This window comes from Dermacentor andersoni, chromosome 10 (genome assembly GCF_023375885.2).
Source record: "Dermacentor andersoni chromosome 10, qqDerAnde1_hic_scaffold, whole genome shotgun sequence".
Lineage (NCBI taxonomy): Eukaryota > Metazoa > Arthropoda > Arachnida > Ixodida > Ixodidae > Dermacentor > Dermacentor andersoni.
This window is the reverse complement of record NC_092823.1, coordinates 16,024,227-16,046,000: the sequence shown is the minus strand read 5'-3', so window position 1 is coordinate 16,046,000 and position 21,774 is coordinate 16,024,227. Positions and strand designations below refer to the sequence as shown.

Below are 21,774 nucleotides of genomic sequence, written 5' to 3'. Positions count from 1 at the left end.
CCAGTCCGTAACCCTTAATGACCATCGGTTATCTTCACTGCTTATTAAATGTCCTGCCCATGCCCATTTCTTTTTCTTGATTTCAACTAAGATGTCATTAACTCGCGTTTGTTCCCTCATCCAATATGCTCTTTTGTTATCCCTTAACGTTACACCCATCATTGTTCTTTCCATAGCTCGTTGCGTCGTCCTCAATTTAAGCAGAACCCTTTTCGTAAGCCTCCAGGTTTCTGCCCCATACGTGAGTACAGGTAAGACACAGCTGTTGTATACTTTCCTCTTGAGGAATAGTGGCAACCTGCTGTTCATGATTTGAGAATGCCTGCCAAATGCACCCCAGCCCATTTTTATCCTTCTGATTATTTCAGTCTCATGATCCGGATCCGCGGTCACTACCTGCCCTAAGTATATGTATTCCCTTACCATTTCGAGTACCTCGCTACCTATCGTAAACTGGTGTTCTCTTCTTTTCTTTTTCTCTTTATTAATACTGTTAACCCTCGCTTGAGGGTGGTTACACGGAGGGAAAATAGTACCACACAAGCAAATTTGACATTTCATAGCATCAGACTGTTAAACATTATTTAGTTTTCTGCAGATTAATTTTTAGACCCACCCTTCTCCTTTGCCTCTCCAGGTCAGTGAGCATGCATTGCAATTGGTCTCCTGAGTTACTAAGCAAGGCAATATCATCAGCGAATCGCAAGTTACTAAGGTATTCTCCATTAACTCGTATCCCCAATTCTTCCCACTCCAGGTCTCTGAATACCTCCTGTAAACACGCGGTGAACAGCATCGGAGAGATCGTATCTCCCTGCTTGACGCCTTTCTTTATTGGAATTTCGTTGCTTTCTTTATGGAGGACTACGGTGGCTTTGGAGCCGCTATAGATATCTTTCAGTATTTTTACATATCGCTCGCCTACACCCTGATTCCGTAATGCCTCCATGACTGCTGAGGTTTCGATGGAATCAAACGCTTTTTTCGTAATCAATGGAAGCTATATTTAAGGGTTCGTTATATTCCGCACATTTCTCTATCACCTGATTGATAGTGTGAATATGGTTTATTGTTGATTAGCCTTTACGGAATCCTGCCTGGTCCTTTGGTTGACAGAAGTCTAAGGTGTTCCTGATTCTATTTGCGATGACCTTAGTAAATAATTTGTAGGCAACGGACAGTAAGCTGATCGGTCTATAATCTTTCAAGTCCTTGACGTCCCCTTTCTTATGGATTAGGATTCTGTTAGCATTCCTTCAAGATTCCCGTACGCTCGAGGTCATGAGGCATTATGTATACAGGGTGGCCAGTTTTTCTAGACGAATGTGCCCACCATCCTCCAACAAATCTGCTGTTACCTGATCCTCCCCAGCTGCCTTCCCCCTTTGCATAGCCCCCAAGGCGTTCTTTCCTCCTTCCGGCGTTACTTGTGGGATTTCGAATTCCTCTAGACTATTCTCTCTCACATTATCTTCGTGGGTGCCACTGGTACTGTATAAATCTCTACAGAACTCTTCAGCCACTTGAACTGTCTCATCCATATTAATATAATATAATAATATATATAGTAATAATGTTTTTTTTTCCATCAAGCAAGATGGAGGAGGCTGGAGGTAAAAGCTGCACGAACAAACGGCAGCTTGACAGGAGCCCGCAGCCCCCTCTAGAAGGCGGCAGTAAAATGTAATGTAAATTAGTAATGATATGGCCGGCTTTGTCTCTTAACGCATACATCTGATTCTTGCCAATTGCTAGTTTGTTCTTCACTGCTTTCAGGCTTCCTCCGTTCCTGAGAGCATGTTCAATTCTATCCATACTATAGTTCGTTATACAAGCTGTCTCACGCTTGTTAATTAACTTACAAAATTCTGCCAGTTCTATTCTAGCTGTAGGGTTAGAGGCTTTCATACATTGGCGTTTCTTGATCAGATCTTTCGTCTCCTGCGATAGCTTACTGGTATCCTGTCTAACGAAGTTACCACCGACTTCTATTGCACACTCCTTAATGATTCCCATAAGATTGTCGTTCATTGCCTCAACACTAAGGTCCTCTTCCTGAGTTAAAGCGGAATACCTGTTCTGTAGCTTGATCCGGAATTCCTCTAGTTTCCCTCTTACTGCTAACTCATTGATTGGCTTCTTATGTACCAGTTTCTTCCGTTGCCTCAAGCAGAGGCTAATTTGAGTTCTTACCATCCCATGCTCACTGCAGCGCACCTTGCCGAGCACGTCCACATCTTGTATGATGCCAGGGTTAGCGCAGAGTATGAAGTGTATTTCATTTCTAGTCTCGCCATTCGCGCTCTTCCACGTCCACTTTCAGCTATCCCGCTTGCGGAAGAAGGCATTCATTATCCGCATATTAGTCTGTTCTGCAAACTCTACTAATAACTCTTCCCTACTATTCCTAGAACCTTAGCCATATTCCCCCACTGCCTTGTCTCCAGCCTGCTTCTTGCCTACCTTGGCATTGAAGTCGCCCATAAGTACAGTGTATTTTGTTTTCACTTTACCCATCGCCGATTCCACGTCTTCACAGAAGCTTTGGACTTCCTGGTCATCATGACTGGATGTAGTGGCGTAGACCTGTACGACCTTCAATTTGTACCTCTTATTAAATTTCACATGACCTGCCACCCTCTCGTTAATGCTATAGAATTCCTGTATGTTACCAGCTATGTTCTTATTAATCAGGAATCCGACTCCTAGTTCTCGTCTCTCAGCTAAGCCCCGGTAGCACAGGACGTGCTCGCTTTTTAGCACTGTATATGCTTCTTTTTTCCTCCTAACCTCACTAAGCCCTATTATATCCCATTTACTATCCTCTAATTCCTCTAGTAACACTGCTAGACTTGCCTCACTAGATAACGTTCTAACATAATTCATTTCTTCCGCATGCTTCCGCAGACTGGAATAGGCTTCCCAGGAGCATTGGTGAATGTAAAACGTGTTCAGAGTTTCTGTCTTTTTTGTCACGCTGTCTGTCGTAGTATATTATCCCGTTTTCTTTGTATCATTTGGCTGGCATTGCACTTCATGCGATACTGTACCCTTTCCATTTCTGTCTTGCAATTTTGCACCGCATTTCACACTCGCTCCACTCTGGCGCCATCTCGTAGCTGTCGTCGCCGCATCACGCTTTTCTTCTCACGCCTGTCGCCATACCCTGCTCCTGCGTCTTTCGTCTCATGGTTACGCTGCACCCTCCTCTCCGCTTTTCTCCTCGCGTCTTTCACCATCCTTCACTGCGCTCCGCTTTCGCTGTCATCCATCGCTGTGCTTGTTCGCTCGGTTTGTTCGCCGTCGACACCGCCAGTTGCGGCTGGAACGGCCGCTTTAGGCTACGTTCACACTTGGGAAACGGCAAGCGGGCGGGAAAGCCAAAGCGGCCAGAAAATCTTTTCTGCGTATGTACAAGATGCTAACATTTGTTTCGGCACTGCAGTGGAAATCACGGCCGCTTTCGCCCACATCCATCTAGCTTGCGTACGTTTGTCCGCGTGGTGGCGCTGTCGAGATTGCTTTTCAAAGCTTACGTCCAATACATGACAGCAAGACTTGCTAAGGGCATTCTTGAAACACAAGTCTTGCTGTCATGTAGTGGATGTAAGCTTTGAAACGCAAACTCGACGTTTGCCCTTGGCTGGATATCCTAGGGTGGTGCTAGCGGCTGTCGCGGAGCGCATTTTAAGAGAAGCGCGATCCAGCACGCAGAAGTCAGTTGCCGATGCTGCTCTTGGCATACGCCCTGAAGTAAGTGTTATACCTTACATGCACGGGATTTCCAATGACTTGAAAAAGATGGCCCAAAGGGCGAATGTAAGAGTTGTTTTTTCTGCTACCAAGCTCGGCAGGCTTTGCAGGTTGACGGATCCAAATGCCGTCCCTTCCGATAAGTGCAGAAAGCATTACCGCAAAAACTTTGTCGAGTGTGTCCACCGGGTGGTGTACAACCTCCCGCTTTCATGTGGGAAGAAATATATCGGACAAACTGGGCGTTACCTCAATGATCGGCTTAGCGAACAAAGCAACAATGTAAAAAACGGCTCCGGTGGTTTCTTGGCGAATCATTGTCGCGATCATGGATGCAAACCTCTTGAGGATCGCAGGAGGGCAGCGGATTGGGCAAGTTGGTGTTCCATGTTAACAATAAAATTCAAACAGCGCTAGACGACAGGACCAGAAAGAGGAGCGCCGTGTTTGTCTCCTCCGCTTTCTGGTCCTGTCGTCTAGCGCTGTTTGAATTTTATTATTACTCTTGAGGATCAATGCACGATTGTTTCCCGTGACAGCACGCAGCTCATCCGTGAAATATCTGAAGCGCAGATGATCGCGAAATTTGGTCATAAGTGTGTTAGCTTCCCTTCTCTCACTCTCACAGAAAAAGAACTAAGTTTCTTGGAGGCGGCATCACATGACTAGTAACTATGTTACATGAATTCGCACTTCATTTTTCTTGTAAGCGCATGCGCGGTCTACACTGCTTCCCATGTATAAAAAATCGATTCAGTGGTACAATAAACTTAGTTGAAAGTTTGCGCTTGGTGTGTCGTCTTCTCTCACGTTCGTGTCGTTTTTTTGTCGCGCAATATCATTTAAGTAATCGATTACCAACTTGCCCGGAATGCTGCTGTCATTTAGTTATTCTATACTGCTTACGTGCAGGAAAGGTATCCTAACACAAGATATACGGGACACAGATAACATTGCTCCTAAAGAAAGATTCCGGTCTACTGGCATTTCGCTGAATTCGGCTGCTCGCTCGAACTGGAAAGGGCTAAGGTTGGGTTGAAAGAACTAAGCAAACTGACCAAAAGAATTTTAGAAGCGATAGATACACGGCATATTAGGTGCCTTTCGGCCATCTTTCGAAAAGAAACGAAATATGTGCATCGGATTGTTAAAATCTGCTGTGGTTAACCGCCTTCCATGCCACTTCTTTATTATCTATCTTACGTGGGATCGTGGTTTACGCTGAGCCTTTAAGATCCTAAGGTTTTGATCTGCTCCTTCTATCGCTTTTTGCTATTTCACCTCTGCATGCGTTGCATTCCAACGCGAACCTATATTCCTCTCTCCCTGATCTTTAGTTGCCGTTCCACGCTCGTGTTTGTCTCTTTGGTGTTCGCGAATGTGACAAGTGAGCTGGTATTATAACTATTTTGAAACGACCACTGTGCTAAGTTAAGAATAGGTTACTGGTGTGCTCAACATTCGTTTAGCAGCTCTTTTCGCCTAGCGTATTCGAGAAACATGACACTTGCGACTTTTATCCACGTTAGCGCGTGACTCAGGCACGTACCCAGGATACCATTTTGGGGGAGGGGGATAGCCCAACCCAAGGCAACATTTCTATGCAAATAAGGGGGGTTACCTTTACTAGTACAAATATGAATAACGCGCACAATTCACCATAAAAACGCGTAAACCCGTAAAGACGCCTAAAGGTGTATCGCCTGCGAGATGCACCTCTCCTTTACTTGGCTTACAAGGAACGACATCAAATGCACTCGCGCAGGAAAGAAACGCACGAAGAACACTGCGAAAAACAAGTAAACAGGCGAAAGTGTAAAATAAAGATTCCTATAGTAGAATACAACTTAAAAAAAGAAAAAAAGAAACAGCGGTTAGCAACCAAGGCACCCGGAGCGCGCGGGGTTGCGTTGCTCCGCCATCCAATCACAGAAGCAAAAAATCATCGTCATGCGGCGTTTTCAAAATGGCGTCGTACTTCATAGCACCGGAGCGTCTGCTGTTCCTGAAGAGTCTTTTCATGAGCGGAAGCAATGAGGTGCGCAGCAGACATGAACAAAGTGTATCGAGTCTGAGCATTTCACTCTTCAAAAGTCTGCTGTACAGTTCACTTCACTGCTGAGCCCGTTTTACTCATGAAAATTCACTGCCAACTGAAGTGAAACTTGACAAGAAAAGTTGCAGCGAAGCAGCGTTTTATTTTACTTCAATAAAGAATTAGGCTTTCGCCGTTCCTCTATAACGGGCGAGGGCAAATGTATAAAATACGAGCTAATAATTTCATTTTTGTGGTTACCACCTTATTAGGGTAACGGGAAAACTTTGAAGTGTGAATTATTTGAAACCCGCCGTGGTTTCTCAGTGGCTATGGTGTTAGGCTGCTGAGCACGAGGTCGCGGGATCAGATCCCGGCCACGGCGGCCGCATTTCGATGGGGGCGACGTGCGAAAACAGCCGTGTACTTAGATTTAGGTGCACGTTAAAGAACCCCAGGTGGTCGAAATTTCCGGAGTCCTCCACTATGGCGTGCCTCATAACCAGAAAGTGGTTTTGGCACGTAAAACCCTATAATTTTAACTGAATTATTCGCAGCCTCACAGAGTGGCTGGCGGTTATGAGGGCGTGCGCGGGCCTTCACTGCAGACTTATGTTGCATCCGACTACAGTAGCATTTTTTTAATTAGCTCTGAAAAATTATAGAAAAATATATATTTGCGGGACAATCACAGTTTTTTTGGATCCCCGGTTTACTGCTCTAACAAGTGCCGAAACCAACTTGTACTGTTATTTGGGAGGTTGCGTAACGATGCGTGACCATCACTCCCGTACAACCATGCAGGACGCTGCAGTTGTAGACGTACTGCGCCCACCGCGAAAGGTTAGAAAAACAACCACATAAACACAGCGGTGAAGTGGCTACGTCAGGCGGTTCGACTGGTAACTGTAGAAACGTCATTCAAAAACACATGGAATTGTTCTCCACTTCCGGCGGCGTCTTTTCTACTTTCTTCTTAAATAAGAAGATGTTGATTCATAAATATTTTCATGAACAACGGTTATATTTGTTAATTTTCGCTTTTCCTTCCTGTTTGGCTGTTGCCTCGGCCCTCTGCCTTAGTAGATCACTTAATTTCTCAACTCGTTGTGACTTGTTTGCAGTTGTCAATTTTGCGAGAAAAGTGCTGTACAATTAGGGAGAAGGCAGACGAGGTAACGGGCGACAGTCATATTGCTTATGCGTTTAGCGGTTATTGCAGGGCTTGATGATGGTCGCCGTTTCTCATTATTTTATTTTCCACCTTATCTAACGCATATCGCGCATATAGGGTTCCCAGGATCTGCTAGGAAATAATGAAGCAAACGGAAAAGTTAAACGCAGCTGGCGTTTTCTCCGGCCGCCACTCGTTCCACGAGCATACAGACCTGCTGACTAAGAAGCGAATCGTTTTCCTTGCCCCTGAATCAGTCTCAACGAAGAAGGTTGAACTAACGAAGCAACAGCAATGCACGTGACTGTTGCAATAGGTGTTCACAACCGGACGCATCTCGAGTTAATCGCGTAGGCACCGAATCTATGTGAAAACTGGCCTTCACACCCGAAGAGATGCCGATAACTACCGCTGTCCAAAAGGACAGAGAAAGCAGCGAAATGTTGACCGCCGAAGAGCTGTCAAGTCTCAACATTGATTGGGCGGCGCTTTAGGAATGAGTGTGAGGAGTGGTGGAGTAGGGCGGGGAGGCGGGCGTAGCAGCGCCCCCCTTCCCCCGGGGTGCGTGTCTGGCGTGACTTGGTGCTGTTTAGCTACTGTCAGGCTACGGCTATGCGTACTCCTTTTGTCTTTTCACGTGGACCAATTCCCGTCATTGCAGACGCGCAGTGCCCCCCCTGTTTCTTTATCTTTTTACTTGTCGGCGGTGGTTTGCCTGAGTCGCGGAAATGGCGCCTGATCAGCGACAAAAATACGAAGCGTGAACAGTGTTCTTGACATTGCCTTCAGGCGCTTGGGCAAATTGCCACGCCGAAAATTCCCCAGGGTTTGTGGGCGGCGCGCGACACTGCTCTTTATCCCCGATCCCGCAGCAGCAGGCGTGGGCTGAGATTATCCGGATATCCGCGCCAATCGGATGATCCCGGCTGATCACGTCCGCGGGGGCATTTGACAGCGCCACCTGTCATTCAGGCTTCCTTTTTGGGCGTCACGGCCGCCACCCAGATGAGTCCCCGCACGTACGCTTTTTCGCGCCGTGCCGTCGACGGCAGGCGGCGATCCCGATTCTGCGTCTCCTCATTCCTCATCGGGTTCTCACCGTTTCGGGCAAGCTGAAACAAGTAGCAGCTCTTGATTCTGCTGATAGGTTTCTCCTTATACAAGTACATATGAATAGCTCTTTTATTATGCGCATTCCTTGATATTGAAAGCCAAAATTCAATGTTCTGTGCCTGGAGTTCTCGAATTATTCGGCTTCGCTGCGCGATCTGTTTCATTATCTTCCGGGAAGTTTCATGTCGCGTAAACGGGCCGTTGTCGGAATAACAGATTATTGGACCACAAAGCTTCATTGAGGGGACAACCGTGTTACATTCTTACATTGTAAGGAATGCGGCAGCGCACCAACGTTTTCTGAAAACCAGGGTACCTTCGGCATTCAAATACAAGGTGCATAATAATTGATACTTGCATATCGCGTGTTTCTTGTGCCCGATGCACGCGGGCGCCCCGACGAAGACGACGAACGCTCTCTGGCTTTCGAGCTGTCGGCTGAACTGTACAGCGCTGCAGTTCATCATCATCATCATCGTCATCATCATCATCAGCCTGGTTACGCCCACTGGAGGGCAAAGGCATCTGCCATACTTCTCCAACAACCCCGGTCATGTACTAATTGTGGCCATGTCGTCCCTGCAAACTTCTTAATCTCATCCGCCCACCTAACTTTCTGCCGCGCCCCCTGCTACGCTTCCCTTCCCTTGGAATCCAGTCCGTAACCCTTAATGACCATCGGTCATCTTCCCTCCTCCTTACATGTCCTGCCCATGCCCATTTCTTTTTCTTGATTTCAACTAAGATGTCATTAACTCGCGTTTGTTCCCTCACCCAATCTGCTCTTTTCTTATGCCTTAACGTTACACCCATCATTCTTCTTTCCATAGCTCGTTGCGTCGTCCTCAATTTGAGTAGTACCCTTTTCGTAAGCCTCCAGGTTTCAGCCCCGTAGGTGAGTACTGGTAAGACACAGCTATTATACGCTTTCTCTTGAGGGATAATGGCAAACTGCTGTTCATTATCTGAGAATGCCTGCCAAACGCACCCCAGCCCATTCTTATTCTTCTGATTATTTCCGTCTCATGATCCGGATCCGCCGTCACTACCTGCCCTAAGTAGATGTATTCCCTTACCACTTCCAGTGCCTCGCTACCTATTGTAAATTGATGTTCTCTTCCGAGACTGTTAAACATTACTTTAGTTTTCTGCAGATTAATTTTTAGACCCACTCTTCTGCTTTGCCTCTCCAGGTCAGTGAGCATGCAGTGAGCGCTGCAGTTACGCTTTGTAAATATACTTGTAAATAGTCTCCAGTCTTAATCCTTCGGTCGTCGGCAGATTACAGTACTGATCCACCTTGTCGATACTTCCGGTATTCGACCAAACCCGAAGAAAATTCGTGCTGTCACGTCTTTTCCTGTACCCTAGTCTGTCAAAGACGTCCGAAGTTTGTAGGATTCTGCTCGTACTTCCGACGCTTCCTTAAAGACTTCGCAGCGATTGCCCGACCTCTCACTGGTCTTCTGAAAAAGGACGTGCCGTTTATGGGGGGCTGCGCTCAAACTGCCGCGTTTGCCCACCTCACCAACATTCTCACCACGCCACCTATACTAGGCCACTTTGACTCGTCCTCTCCTACAGATGTGCGTAGCGATGTCGGTGGTGATGATGTCGGAGCCGTCTTAGCCCAGCGGCAACAGGGTCAAGATCGCGTTATCGCATACGCTAGCCGTCTCCTCACAGCAGCGGAGCGCAACTATTCGATTACAGATCGTGATCTCCTGGCTCGCGTCTGGGGGGTTTCCAAATTCCGCCCGTAATTGTATGACACGCAGCTCTCTGTAACCACGGACCACCACGCGCTCTGCTGGCTTCCTCACTCAAGGATCGGACTGGCCGGCTTGGTCGCTGGGCCCTGCGGCTGCAAGAATATTCCTATGCAGTACTGTAGAAGTCGGGCCGACTACATCAAGACGCAGACTTTCTCACGCTATGCAGTAGACGAACCACCCGACGACCCTGTCCCCGATAGCGACGCTTGCGTTGTTTACGTTTCTCAGCTGCTACTCGTTGCCGACGAGCAACGCCGTGATGCCACTTTGTGCGCCATCATTGATGGCTTGGAATCTTCGCCTTCCGATTCGTCCCTTCACCTGTTTGTTCTCAGCGATGGTGTATTATACCGCCACAGTGTACGCCCTGACGGTCGTGCCCTAGTCCTCGTCATTCCTAAGCACGTCCGGTCGGCTGTTCTCCAAGAACTTAGCAATTTACCAGCGGAAGGTCACCTTGGCGTCTCCCACACCTACAACGGCATTCGCCGACGCTTCTTTTGGCCAGGCCTTGCCCGCTCCGTCCGGAAATAGGTTGCGGCGTGTGGCAAATGCCAGCGCCGAAAAACGCCATCGATGCTCCCTGCCTGCTGCCTTCAACCGCTCGACATTCCTTCACAACCGTTCTTTCACGTTGGCTTGGACTTATTTGGCCCTTTCCCTCTATCCACGTCTGGCAACAAGTGGGTCGCTGTGGCGACAGATTACGCCAGGCGCTACGGTATCACCAGAGCACTTCCAAGATGCTGCGCCACAGACGTCGCCGATTTTCGTTTACGCGACGTGATTCTGCAGCATGGTGCTCCACACCAACTGCTCACAGACCGCGGTCGGACATTTCTTTCTCAAGTCATCGCCGACATCCTGCAGTCCTGCTCCACCAAGCACAAGCTGACTCCGCCTTACCATCCACAGACCAATGGTCTCACTGAGCGTCTGAATTGTACCCTAACAGACACTCTTGCAAAGTACGTCTCGTCCGACCATACTGATTGGGACCTTGCCCTACCCTGTGTCACTTTTGCATATAATTCTTCGCGTCACGACACTGCCAGTTATTCGCCGTTCTTTCTGTTGTTCGGCCGAGAACCCACATTACCACTGGACGCATCCCGTCCATCCGCCGCAGCAGAGACCAGCGAGTATGCGCTTGACGCCATCACCAGGGCAGCCCAAGCATGCGAAATTTCCGGCGCTCGACTCCTGACCTCACAAGAGAAGCAACGGCGCTTGTACGATCGCCAACACAGAAACGGATCTCTGGTACTCCTGTGGTCCCCGACTTGTCCCGTTGGCCAGTCCGAAAAACTCCTGTCTCGGTACACAGGCCCATATCTAGTGCTGCGGGCCGTCTACGAAATCGCCTCAGTCAATACCAGTGCCTCATTTGCCCCAAATTACACGGACGTCGTGCATGTCGCACGCTTCAAGCCATATTTCTCTCCTTTTATCACAGATATTTAGAAGCCTCGGGACGATGCTTCTGCAGCCGGGGGGAATGATACATGCATATTGCGTGTTTATTGTGGCCGATGTACGCGGGCGCCCTGACAAAGACGACGAACGCTCTCTGGCTCTCGAGCTGCCGGCTAAACTGGTCAGCGCTGCTGCTACCCTTTGCAAATATACTTTCTAAATAGTCTCCAGTCTTAATCCTTCGTTCGCGTAACATTTTTGACCGCTAATAAAGACGAGGGCAGAGGAAGAGAACACAGAAGGACGACACGGGCGGTCAATATGATATGCAGTAAACACCAACCAGGCCCAACTCAAGTGCTTCTGAAGCAAATAGAACCTGGCTCGAGAAATTGACGAGGAATTTTTATTAGCAAATCAAATCAAATCAAATCACGTTTATTTCTTCATAAAGAAATGAAGGGAGGCCTTAACGAAAAGTGAAAACTAGTTGACTTGATGAAAGTTGAGGACTCCGTTTACATGACAGACAGCCATGGTGACCAGGAAAAAATTCACTTAGTAATCCAATTCAGTCGCAATTATTATACAAGTGCGATAGAAGCACAGGTATGAGTAACATAAACAGATGCAAAAGAGAATCTAAAGCATATAACAATGTGGATGAGTGTAATGAGAGAATTATACAAGATATACATAGTATAAACACAAGGTGTCCTACAGTCGCGTAACAAAAAAATGGGTGCAACCTTTTTATTTACATTTTCTATTGCAATCTGGTTCTCATGTCATGCAAATAATTCAGAAGAACTGGGAGAATGTGTCGAAGTTCGTATGCTCTCAGATTCGTATGTATGCTGACGATTGCGTTGCCTATCGAACTATCACTAATAGCAATGACTGCGTTTATCTCCAAAATGACATGAACAACATTACAGCCTGGTGTGATCACTGGTTAAGGGTCTTAAACAATAATAAATGTAAATCTATGCCAATTTCCCGCAGCCGTAATCCGCATGACTTTCTCTACACAATTAATGACATCCCAATCCACACTGTAAACTCTATTAAGTACCTAGGTATTACGATCAGGCATGATTTAAACTGGTGCTCGCATATAACTAACATCATATCATCTGCTAACAAAACCTTAGGATTTCTGAAACGCAACGTCCGCAATGCTCCTCAACAGGTAAAACTACTAGCATATAAAACACTGGTTAGGCCAAAACTCGAATACGCATCACCAATATGGCATCCTCACCAGATTTACCTCAGCAACGCATTAGAATGCATACAAAACCGCGCCGTAAGATACATTCACCCGACATACTCATATGATAGCGCACCGTCGCCGTATCGCGAGCTTATCATTATTCCATGAATTCTACACCAGCTCGCTTCGCCACGCACCTTACATTTTACCACCTTCACCATATCGCTGCGCACAGGCGACCCACTAAATGTTGCTCGCCCTAGCGCGCGCACTGTCACCTGCTCGTCGTCATTCTTTCATCGTACAGCTAAAGACTGGAACGGCCTTCCCCACCACATCGCTACCATGGCCACCTCATCTGCCTTCGTGGAAGAAGTAACGAGTGTTCTGTCTATAAAATAACATTGTGGGCAACCTTCTATATTTCTTTGTACCACCCACCCCTTATGTAATACCCCGCAAGGGGTCTTTAAGGTAATGAAATGAAATGAAAAGTCATCTGCGTACCATATTGTTACGTGTAGAAAGACACAGACGAAAGAGGCTATTTACACGCTATTTACACTGGACGGGAGCCAGAGCGCCAGGCCGACATTCACTCGCGCCAAGGGCACCGACCCACTTCGGCGTCGTTCTCGCGGCGGCTCGTCTCTCGGGTATCTACCGATAATATCGTAGTACTACCCCCCGGCGGCAGAAGCGCCGTCACGGTGCTTTTAAATATCTAAGGCACGTGCAGTGTTGTAGGGCTTGAGTCGGGTGACGTGGACAACGTCACTGGTTGTCACACCGGAGGACGTAGAACAATTTCGTAGGTGACATCGGTCACTTGGCGGAGCACGCGATATGGGCCGGTATAACAGGAAAGCAGTTTTTCACAAAGGCCAACTTTATGAGATAATGACCAAAGCAACACGAGGGTGCCGGGCGCAAGATGGACATCACGGCGACGGAGATCGTAGCGTCGCTTCTGTTTGTCTTGAGAGACTTGTAGACGAACGCGCGCAAGTTGACGAGCATGGTCAGCACGGGCGATTGCATCACGGGCATAAGCCCTAGTTGACGCTGTGGTGGACGGAAGCACTCTGTCTAGTAGCAGCGTCGGTTCGCGGCCATACAAGACGTAAAACGGGGAAAAGTCGACAGTTTCGAGACGGGAAGAGTTGTATGCAAAGGTAATATAGGGTAGAGCCAGGTCCCAGTCACGGTGGTCGTCTGAAACGTATTTGGATAGCATGTCTGTACGGGTGCGGTTCAAACGCTCAGTGAGGCCGTTCGTTTGAGGGTGGTAGGAGGTAGTAAATTTATGCTGAATGGAGCAGGCCCGCATGATGTCGTCAATGACTTTCGCCAAAAACGTACGGCCACAGTCTGTTAGCAATTGACGCGGAGCACCATGCATCAAAATGATATCATGTAGAAGGAAGTCCTCAACGTCAGTTGCGCAACTTGTCGGAAGAGCGCGGCCTACGGCGTAGCGGGTCGCGTAGTCAGCCGCGACTGCAATCCACTTGTTTCCTTATGTAGATTCCGGAAATGGGCCGAGAAGGTCTAAGCCAACACGATGGAAGGGCTCGGCAGGGATGTCGAGCGGCCGCAGGTAACCAGCGGGGGGCTGGGAAGGCTTCTTGCGTCGTTGGCAAAGTTCACAAGCGGCGACGTAACGTCGTAGGAACGGGCAAGGCCCGGCCAGAAAAAACGGCGACGTACACGGTCATAGGTTCGAGATACGCCGAGGTGTCCTGCCGTTGGTGCGTCGTGGAGCTCTTCTAGAACGGTTGAGCGGAGGTGTTTAGGTATGACAAGTAGGAACTCAGAGCCGTCCGGATGAAGGTTACGACGGTACAGAGTACCATCGCGGAGGACGAAGAGGCGTAGAGTAGCGTCGGCCGGAGAGTGTTCAAAACGGTCGATGAGTCCTCTGATGTTGGCGTCACGACGTTGCTCGTCGGCGAAATGAAGCAGCTGCGACACAGAGAATACAGAAGCAGCACTGGTAATATTGGAGGAGGCAGGGTCGTCAACAGGGTAACGCGACAGGCGGTCAGCGTCTTGGTGCAGGCGGCCAGACTTGTAGACCACAGAATACGAAAATTCTTGTAGTCTCAAAGCCCATCGACCAAACCAGCCTGTAGGATCTTTTAGGGATGAGAGCCAGCAGAGAGCATCATGGTCAATGACTACGGAAAAAGGGCGACCGTAGAGGTAAGGACGGAACTTCGCAATCGGCCAGACTACAGCAAGGCATTCTCGTTCAGTAATGGAATAGTTGCGCTCCGATGGTGTGAGGAGGCGGCTCGCATAAGCAATAACGCGATCCTGGCCACGCTGACGCTGGGCTAAGACAGCACCTAGGCCATGACCGCTGGCATCTGTACCCAATTCTGTAGGGGCATCAGGGTCGAAGTGGGCGAGAATGGGTGGTGAGGAGAGAAGAGTGACGAGACGAGAGAAGGCGGCGGCTTCTGCAGTACCCCACGAGAATTGTACGCCTTTTTTCAAAAGATTAGTGAGGGGTCTAGCAATCGTCGCAAAATCTTGAATAAAACGACGGAAGTACGAGCATAGCCCGACAAAACTTCGAACGTCTGCGGCTGTCTTCGGAACCGGAAAGTCTCGGACAGCGCGAGTTGTGTCGGGGTCAGGCTGTACTCAGGATGCATCGACGAGGTGGCCCAGAACAGCAATTTTGCGGTGGCCGAAACGACATTTCGACGAGTTGAGTTGCAGCTTCGCCTTTCGAAATACATCAAGTATAGCTGTTAGACGCTCAAGGTGAGTGTCGAACGTTGGCGAGAAGACGATGACGTCGTCGAGGCAGCAGAGACAAGTGGACCATTTGAAACCACGGAGCAAGGAGTCCATCATATGCTCAAAGGTGGCAGGGGCTTTGCATAATCGAAACGGCATTACTTTAAATTGGTATAGGCCATCAGGTGTGATGAACGCGGTTTTTTCTCTGTCCATATCGTCAACAGCAATCTGCCAGTATCCAGAACGAAGATCGATAGAAGAGAAATAGCTGGAACCGTGGAGGCAGTCAAGGGCGTCGTCTATACGTGGGAGCGGGTAGACGTCCTTCTTAGTAATGTTGTTCAGAAGGCGGTACTCTACACAGAAGCGCCACGTGCCATCCTTCTGCTTAACCAACACTACAGGTGACGCCCAGGGACTCGAAGAAGGCTCAATGATGTTTTTGTCTAGCATTTTGTTGACTTCGCTTTGAATTACTCGGCGTTCCGACGCAGAAACTCGATATTGTCGTCAGTAAATAGGAGTAGCATCGCCGGCCGACACGCTCCTGTCCTCTTCACCGTGATTACTCATTGCCCCCACGATATTAGTATTATGATATTATCGGTAGATACCCGAGAGACGAGCCGCCGCGAGAACGACGGCGAAGTGGGTCGGTGCCTTTGGCGCGAGTGAATGTCGGCCTGGCGCTCTGGCTCCAGTCCAGTGTAAATAGCCTGTAAATAGCCTCTTTCGTCTGTGTCTTTCTACACGTAACATTCTGGTGGAGGTCAGCGATCCCCGTCCTCGCCACGGAACTCCGGAGTGGTCGGTACATCGAGCTTGTCACCATGCCTCCCGGTGACGAGCCCGCCTCTTCAACGGCTTCGGCTGGTTCGACTGCTCCAATCGTCACGGTTGCCCAACATCGCGACCCTGGTGTGTTCTCTGGCCTGGAGGGACAGGAGCTTCACGAATGGATCAAGCTAGCTATATGAACATGCCAGCGCTAATAACAGGTGGGACCCAACAATTATGCTCGCCAATGTCATCTTTTATGTTGGCGGCACCCCACGCGTGTGGTACCAGACGCATGACGACGAGATAAGCAGTTCGGACACTTTCAAAGAAAAGCTACGGGAACTGTTCGGCGACCCCATTGGCCACAGGGTTGCCGCGAGAAAGGCTCTTGCATCTCGTGTTCAGACATCTACAGAGCCGTACGTTTCATACATCTTCGACGTCTTGGCTCTATGTCGCAAAGCTGATGATGCTATGTCTGAATCAGATAAAGTGTCCCATGTTCTAAAAGGCATCGCCGACGACGCTTTCAATTTGCTTGTTTTCGGCAACGTCTCGACAATCGACGCCATCATTAAAGAATGCCGTCGTCTTGAACAAGCCAAGAGCCGCCGTATCACGCATCATATCACGCGGCTACCCAACACCGCTGCTACGTCGACATGTGAGGGTCGACCACGTCAGGCTACCACCTGTGACGATGTCACCCGTATTGTTCGCCACGAGCTCGAGGCCGCCTGTCCGCCAGCTTTCGCCGCGACGCCTCCCGATCCGCCAGCAACCACGATTGCCATGGTTCAGGCCGTAGTCCGGCAGGCATAGGAGAATATGGGTCTGAACTCCGTGTGTTCAACATCTACACCCAGTGTTCCCGAGTTCTCTACCGGCCCTCCTCGTCCCCGACAGTACTTTTCTACCACATCTCGCCGCAACCCGTCCGAATGGCGTACCCCTGATGACAGACCAATCTGCTTCCACTGCTGTCGCATCGGCCACGTCGCTCGTTACTGCCGCAACCGATGGCAACCGCCTCCTCGGACATACGCCGCCACTTATTCCCGCACCTTTGAACCTTCTGTTCCCTATGCCACCCGCCATGAACCCACTGCCGTTGATGCCCCTGCTCCGTACCTCCGCTACAGCCGCTCGCCCTCACCTCGACGCCGTCAGTCTTGCTCGCCCCAACCCCGCCGCTTCTCTTCGCCGCCTATCGCCTCCCGGGCCCAGCCGGAAAATTAGGCACTGCAGCTTCTGGAGGTGAAGCTACGTTGTCGACACTACGCTCAAATCCTCTGCTCACGTTAAACACGAACCAAAACCTTCTTGACTTTGATGGCTATCCTGTCACGGCACTCATCGATACAGGGGCACATCTTTCTATTATGAGTGCTGCCTTCCGACGACGACTGAACAAGCTCCTCACACCAGCGTCGGCACGCGTCGTCCGCGTTGCGGATGGCGGTACTGTGCCTATCATCGGCATGTGTACGGCACGTGTTAGCATCGCCGGCCGCCACACTCCTGTCCTCTTCACCGTGATTGCTCATTGCCCCCACGACCTCATTCTCGGCCTCGATTTTCTCTCCGCGCATTCTGCTCTTATTGACTGCTCTGCCAGTACTCTTCGCCTTGAGTTGCCGATTCTCGCAGAACCTTCTGACGCATCCCAGTGCCGCCTACGCCCCACCGGCTTTATTCGCCTGCCGCCAAAATCAATAGCTTATATTGAACTCTTGTCTTCCCCACCAGTCCCTGATGGCGAGTACCCCGCACCTCCACCAGAATGTTATGTGCAGAAAGACAGACGAAAGAGGCTATTTACAGGCTATTTACACTGGACTGGAGCCAGAGCGCCAGGCCGACATTCACTCGCGCCAAGGGCACAGACCCACTTCGTCGCCGATCTCGCGGCGGCTCGTCTCTCGGGTATCTACCGATAATATCGTAATAATATTATGTACGGGAATATGGTACGCTCCTCATACCTGTTTGACGTGTAGGGTAAATGCGTGTCGTCAATGTTAAATGAGCAATAGAATCTAGCATCTTCTGTGAGGTGATATTTTGTTTGTATTATATTGCCAGCGTATATGCGTAAAGACTGTGATCGCAGATAAGGTTAAAACGTTTGAAAAAGGGCTTAGTATTAGCATGGAACGACTCACCAGTTATGTGTCGAAGTCTCTTTTTAAGCGTATGCAGACCGGTTATGTTTGTTAAAGTTATTTTACTCCAAACAAGTAGGCAATTAGTCAAGTGAGGAACAAACAGTGCATATTAGATAGACAATTGAATACTAGATGGTAGAGAAAAATGGAATTTTGCCAATATGCCGAAAGATTTGATGTCCGAGTAATTATGTAATTGATGTGGGTATCCCAGAAGATAATTCTATGAAAGTATACTCCAAGTGGTTTAACTGAGTCAACCACCTCCACAGCAGACTTGTTAACAATAAGATTTCCTGTTGGTGCGGCGGTCCATTTTCTTGGAATGAAAAGAATCGCTTTGGTTTTGTTAGCATTGATATTTGATGAGTTCAATGTACTACACGTGCTCAAATTTTCAAGGCATTCATTTATGCCACGTTGAAGCGATTTGAAATCAGTATGACGAAATAAAAGTGTTGTGTCATCCGCGTACATGATGATGTTGGTTTTTGGTTTATGCTAGTAATATCATTGACATCAAAATTGAATATCAGTGGTCCAAGAATACTCCCTTGGGGAACCCCAGTGCTTATCGTTTTAAGGTTACTTAAAGGAGCATCTATTGCAACACTTTGCATGCGGTATGAGAGATAAAAAGTTATAAGTGTTAAATGGAAGCCTCGTATTCCGTAAAGTTGCAGTTTATTTAGCAACGTTATGTGGTTTAGACGTCGAATGCCTTTGAGAAATTGATGTACAAGCGAGCTACGAGCTCCTTTTCTTCAAAGGCTTTGAGTATAATTTCTTTTTGAGCTAAAAGGGCTTGTTCAGTGGACCTTCCCTTGCGAAATTCGTATTGAGCGGCATTTATTAGATTGAATTTTCAGTGAAGTTTCAAATTTCGTCAGTCATTACCTTCTCCAAGCCTTCGGAAAATATGGGCAGAGTAGAAATTGGGCGGTAGTTCGACAAGTTGCGTTTGCCCCCCCCCCCCCCCCGCCCTTCTTAAAAACCACAATAACTTTCGATACTTGCATCTTTTTAATGAAGTCTCCCGTAGAAAGAGCCAAATTAAAGACATGAGCAAATGGTACAGAGATTGAAGTGAATATTTAATAGGTTTTATTTGTATGCCGTCTATGTTGCATGACGTGGTATTGCCTTAATGAAGCAAATATTGCTTGAACCTCTACATCACTTGTTGGTTTAAGATACAAGATGTTTATGTTCCTGGGGACCATTCTTATAGCATCAGGGTGGTAAGAGCTATTGATCATGTTTCCAAAGGAGTGATTAAAGGCTTCTGCAAGGTTTTAACCATAAACAGGTTTGTCATTTAAAATTATTTCAGTAATATGTTGATGTGCACAGGGCCGCTTTAGAAGTTGGTTAATTTTCCTCCATCCAATATCTGCTTTGTTATTATGATCACTGTGGAAGTAATCGAATAGATAATTGCACTTCGCATTACGTAGCAGAGAGTTAGTTTTGTTTCTGTGTTGCGTAAATTTTTTTTCGATCTACAGCATTACGTGTGGTCAAGAACTTCTTAAAAAGATTATCTTTTTTTATCATTTTAAGGCAGTAGTCTGTTACCCAAGGTTTTCAGGACCGGTTTGCTCTTTTGATTGAAACTTAAGGAAATGATTGATTATAGGCTTCCTTAAATTAAGATATACATGCTTCGTTTGCCTCGTCAGACGTCTTTGAATTATATACAATATCCCGAACTATATTATTTAATGTAGTGCGAAAACATTCTAATGTATTTTAATTAATGTTTCGAACCTTGCGATGAATAAAAGATACTTTTTTGACAGCTTGATAAGAATTGTTAAGCGAAAAATTGGGCAAAGGTCGCTGATGCGTGAAGTGAGAATGCCTCCTAACGTGTCATCTGAATCTAGGACAGCATTCAAATGATCAAGTAATGTAGCTGAATTAGGCGTTGTATGTGTCGCCGCTTTGATTACTTCAGTGAAGCCATGTGGCTGAAATATTGTTTCAAGATTGTGCTGTCATGCTGATACCTTTAACATATATATATATATATATATATATATATATATATATATATATATATATATATATATATATATGTTGAAATCGCCGCCAAGGATAAGTGTCAGTTTATTTTGGTTCGCATAATTAAATAAGTTTTCAATATGCTCATAGAAAGAGGATCAACTTCTATCAGGTATGGTACATCACTGCAATGGAAACTTTTTTGTTTTTACAGCTCACAAGAAGGCTTTCAGTATCACTGGTAATAAAAAAAATGTGTCGAGCAACTCGCGCCCAACGCATCGATTCATGTACATTAGTAATCCACCTCAATATCTGGTTGCCCGGTTTAGGAAAAATGTTGTGTTGTCTGCATCCATTATGACATCACTGTTTGGCTTGAACCAGGTTTCTGTTAACAATATGTCAAGCTGAAAATTGAAATTTTGCAATACCAGTTTTAATTCATCTTCTTTATTACGTGCTGATCGCGTGTTTCAATGAAAACATGCGAAACCCTTTACTTTCTTAGCGACGAATATCGTATTCAAGTCATGACAGTGTCTCATCATTTCGGATGCGACTGTGCTGCTTAGCGACTATTATTTGCAATCTACTGAATCTTGTCAACATCACGAGGGCTTCGTGCATTAAGTATGTTAGCTTGCTCATCTTTGCGTGCTAGTATTTTGCCGTCTTTCGTCCAGACGAACTTCCATCCACAAGCTTTCTTTTTCTCAATTGCCATCCCCAACACACGCTTCAAAGATGGACAGAGCTGTTCATTCACATCAGTTGGGGAGTTAGAACCGTCACCGAGATCAGTCATTGATAGGCGAGACTCTCTGGCCTTTCGAAGAAGCGAGTCACGTTTGCGTCTGCTCCTGAACTGGGCTACAATGTTGGGGCAAGAGCCTTCAGTACGAGTTTTCACTCGGTAAACTGCTGCGATGTCGTCCGACGTAACTGGCTCATTTAGCAAGGTTCCGATCTGACATACAGTCGTTGTGAGGTTCTTATTTTCCTCCTCGACCACTCCCTTTATTTCGATGTTACATTTTCTGGAATGCTGCTCGCTCGCCTTCATCCTCTGGTCATGTTTCTAGAGCTCCCTTTTTAAGTTTTGGCTGTCATTCATGAAAGCTTCATTGCACATTTTCAGGACCTGATCTTCTTTCTCCAGTGATTTGTTCTTTTTCACACGACTTCTTGAAATCGTAAGTTGAAATCTTTGTCTTTTTCCAAAGTCCCTTATTTGTTTTATTACATCCCGCTCAAGTTAGCTTTTCAACTCCTTCAGTTCTTCCCTGAACTTCTCTTTGAATTCATCAGGACGTGCACTCACATTGTTCTCTAAGTTATGCACATACAAGAAGGCAGTTCCTGGCAGCAGCGAGATCGGCCGAAAAGGGCCCCAAAAGTACTAAGTATGTTTTAAAGAACACCAACCTGTTACGAACAAACAGTCGCGCGCTTAGGGTAGGTGTTCGCTGGTCGTCTCGCGTCTGCCAAGTGAACAGATCGAGTGACGGGCTTGGCTTTTATAGCCTGCAGAGGCTTCCAGGAGTCGGCCCAGACCACCTCAGCAGAACTACGCCCCTTGG

General features: G+C 47.5%; 1 pseudogene; it reads right to left on the bottom strand.

The window, feature by feature from the left end:
- Window positions 1-7,930: 7,930 nt before the first annotated feature.
- The window catches only part of LOC126519236 (uncharacterized), a 33,750-nt pseudogene continuing 19,906 nt past the window's right edge, over window positions 7,931-21,774 (bottom strand).